The 4,167-nt window shown below is 32.2% G+C and overlaps 1 non-coding gene across 1 annotated transcript; it reads right to left on the bottom strand.

Annotated features, from left to right (window-relative positions):
• Positions 1-692: 692 nt before the first annotated feature.
• On the bottom strand, positions 693-799 carry LOC148762043 (small nucleolar RNA R71). Its single transcript, XR_016027283.1, has one exon. It is a non-coding gene; the product is annotated as a small nucleolar RNA R71 (small nucleolar RNA).
• Positions 800-4,167: the final 3,368 nt, after the last annotated feature.

Below are 4,167 nucleotides of genomic sequence, written 5' to 3'. Positions count from 1 at the left end.
CGACACTCTACTCATCTCTATATTATCTTTGCGATATGTATACTTGCGTGAGTAGAAAATTGAACAACAAGTTTTTGGCACCGTTGCCAAAAATTAATTTTTAATTCTTTCTTGTTAATATTAATACCAAGCATTCTTAATTTTAATCTAGACTTTTCTTGTCTTTAATTTTTTAGGTACTTTTTGTTGTATGCAAAGAGCCCAAAATTTGAAAATTATTCCTTTTGATCCAGAAATTAAAAAGACTTTTCATAGACTTCAGTGGAAAAATAAAAAAAAATCTCTGTTTCAAGTAAAACAATGGCTAATCAATAAGAGGAAGAGACCAAGCCTTTGAGGGATTGTGCAGTCCCACAACTACAAAATCTCCACTCTAGTATCTGGAGACCTCCTATTCAAGCCAACAATTTTGAAATTAAACCATCAATCATTCAGATGATTCAAACTGTTGTTCAGTTTGGGGGTTTACCTAGTGATGATCCCAATGCTCATGTTGTAAATTTCTTAGAAATTTACGATACATTTAAGGCTAATGGTGTTACTGATTATGCCATAAGATTGAGGTTTTTCCCCTTTTCATTGAAAGATAAAGCAAAGAGTTGGTTAAATTCGCTTCCTACTAGTTCCATTAAGATTTGAGATGATTTGGCTAAAAAATTCTTAGCAAAATTTTCCCACTTGCAAAGTCAGTAAATATGCGAAATGATATCACTTCTTTCATGCAATTTGATTTTGAATCATTATATGAGGCTTGGGAAAGGTATAAGGATTTGATGAGAAGATGTCCTCAACATGGATTACCTAAGTGGCTGTAAGTTCAAACTTTTTATAATGGTTTGCTAGGACCAATTAGAACTACCATTGATGCTACCGCTGGAGGTACACTTATGAGTAAATCCATTGATGAGGCTTATGATTTGCTCGAAGAGATATCTTCTAATAGTTATCAATGGCTATCTGAAAGATTAGTTACAAGAAAAATGATTGGAATTCATGAATTAGATATGATGAACACTGTTTCTACACAATTGCCTCTCTCGCAAAGAAAATAGATAAACTGAGTGTTAATACTATTCAAAACTCCTTTATGTCATGTGAATTTTATGGGGAAGGACATTCCAATGACAATTGTCTCATTTATTCTGAGTCTTGTCAATTTGTTGGAAATAGGTAACAGAACAATCCCTATTCCAACACTTATAATCCTAGTTGGAGGAATTATCCTAATTTTTAATGGAATAACAACCAAGGGTCTTCATTAGTGGCTAAGTCAAACTTTCCTCCTTGATTTCCATCTAAAGCCCCTATGCCAGAGAAAAGGCATTCAATGGAGGATATGTTCATGCAATTCATGAAAAAAACTGATGCATTCATTCAAAATCAAGCAGCTTTAATTAGAAATCTTGAGATACAAATGGGCCAACTTGCCATTGCTTTAAATTCTAGACCTCATGGTACGTTACCAAGTGATACTGAATCCAATCCAAGAAGAGAAGGTAAGGAACATTGCAAGGCAATCCATCTTCGCAATGGAAAAGAGGTAAGTAGTAAAGGTTTAAATTTAGAAATTTCAATTCAATCTGATGAAAATGAAATTGAAAAAGATGCTGAAAATGAAATTGTAATTGAAAAATCTGCTGAAGATTCAAAAGGAAAATCACAATTAAAAACTGCTCCCACACCCCCACCACCTTTTCCTCAAAGATTTTAGAAAAAAAACTTGACAAACAATTCTAGAAATTTATTGATGTGTTTAAAAATTTACATATTAATATTCCCTTTGCTGAAGCTCTAAAACAAATGCCAAGATATGTTAAATTTTTGAAAGACATCTAGTTTAAAAAGAGGAAATTGTGTGAGTTTGAAACTGTTGCACTTACTGAAGAGTGCAATGCCATTATTCAGAACAAGCTTCCACCAAAACTTAAAGATCCAGGTAGTTTTACTATTCCATGTACTATTGGTGCTCTTTGTTTTGCTAAAGCTTTTTGTGATTTAGGTGCAAGTATAAATTTCTTGCCATTATCCATTTATAAAAAATTGGGTTTGGAAGAGATTAAACCAACTTCTATGACTTTACAACTTGCTGATCGATCCATCACTTATCCTTATGGTATTGTGGAAGATGTTTTGGTAAAAGTTGGTGAGTTTATTTTTCCAGTAGATTTTATTATTCTTGATATGGAAGAAGATTGTGAAATACCGATCATTCTTGGAAGACCATTCTTGGAAGACCATTCTTGAGAACTGCTCGAGTTTTAATTGATGTGTAAAAAGGTAAGCTTACTTTAAAGGTTGAAGATCAATAGGTAACATTTAGTATTTTTGAGCTTTAAAATTTTCCAATGAACATGATGAATGTTTCTCAATTAATGTTGTGGATGACATAACGAATAATGTGTTTATTGAAAATCATCAAGATCCACTGGAAACTTCTTTGAATTCTTCATGTGATATTATTGATGAAAAAGTTCTTGAATATGCTAACCATCTTTATGCCTATTCACGTCTTCCAAGATCCTAATTTGAATCCTTGGAATTATTAATTACAACTTTATCAATCAAACCTTCCATTGAAGAACCTCTTTTACTTGAGCTCAAACCCCTGCCTAATCATTTAAGGTATGCTTTTTTGGGAAATTTTTCTACACTACCAAAATTATTTCTTCTTCTCTTTCTAATGAATAGGAAAATAAACTCCTTCGAGTTTTAAAGGACTACAAAAAAGAAATTTGGTGGATCATTGCAAGCATCAAAAGAATTCGTCTATCAATTTGTATGCACAAAATTCTTTTAGAAGAAAATCACAAAGCAACCATTGAGCATCAACAAAGGCTAAATCTGATCATGAAAGAGGTAGTAAAGAAAGAAATTATCAAGTGGCTTGATGCAGGTATTATTTATCCTATTTCTGATAGTTCATGGGTAAGTCCAGTCCAATGTGTCTCTAAAAAAAGAGATATGATTGTAGTTTCTAATGAAAATAATGAGCTCATTCCAACTAGAACTGTAACTGGATGGAGAGTATGTATGGACTATAAAAATTAAACAAAGCCACCAGAAAAGATCACTTTCCACTACCTTTTATTGATCAAATGCTTGATAGATTAGTAGGTATGGATTTTTATTGCTTTTTGGATGGTTACTCTGGTTATAATCAAATTGCCATTGCTTTTAAAGACAACAAAAAAAACCACATTTACTTGTCCTTATGGAATTTTTACTTTTCGTCGAATGCCTTTTGGACTTTGTAATGCTGCAGCTACTTTTCAGAGATGTATGATGGCAATTTTTTCTGATATGGTTGAAACGTTTTTGGAAGTATTTAGGCATAATTTTTCAATTTTGGGGGGATAATTTTGATGATTGTCTATTTGATCTTGCTAGAGTACTTAAGTGATGTGAAGAAACTAATTTAGTTTTAAATTGGGAAAAATGCCACTTGATGGTGCAAGAACGCATAGTCTTAGGCCATCAAGTCTCTAGTAAAAGTTTAGAAGTAGATAAAGAAAAAATTGAAATCATTGAAAAACTTCCACCTCCCACCTCTGTTAAGGGCATTCGTAGTTTTTTAGGACATGCTGGATTTTGTAGGAGATTCATTAGAGATTTTTATAAAATTTCTAAACCACTATGTAATTTGTTAGAAAAGGATACTTCTTTTAATTTTGATGATGCTGGCCATGATGCTTTTGTTGAATTGAAAAAGAGATTAATTTTTGCTCCTATTATCACTATTCCTAATTGGAATCTTCCTTTTGAACTAATGTATAATGCTAGTGATTATGCAGTTGGTGCAATTTTGGGCCAATGAAAAATGAAAATTTTGAATCCTATTTATTATGCTAGCAGAACATTGAATAAAGCATAAGCAAATTACACCACAATCAAAAAGGAGTTGCTTGCTATTGTTTTTGCTTTCGATAAATTTCACTACTATCTTGTTGGTACTAAAGTTATTGTTTACACAGACCATACGCTATTAAATATCTGATCGAGAAAAAATATGCAAAACCACATTTGATAAGATGGGTACTTTTGCTTCAAGAATTCAACTTGAAAATCCGAGATAGGAAAGGTACAAAAAATCAAGTGGCAGATCATTTATCGAGATTGGAGAATAATGAGCACATTGAGAATTCAATAGTGATCAATGAAAACTTTCCT

This window comes from Theobroma cacao, chromosome 6 (genome assembly GCF_053813885.1).
Source record: "Theobroma cacao isolate CCN51 chromosome 6, ASM5381388v1, whole genome shotgun sequence".
Lineage (NCBI taxonomy): Eukaryota > Viridiplantae > Streptophyta > Magnoliopsida > Malvales > Malvaceae > Theobroma > Theobroma cacao.
Note: the sequence above shows the minus strand (reverse complement) of the source record. Positions and strands in the feature narration are given on the sequence as shown.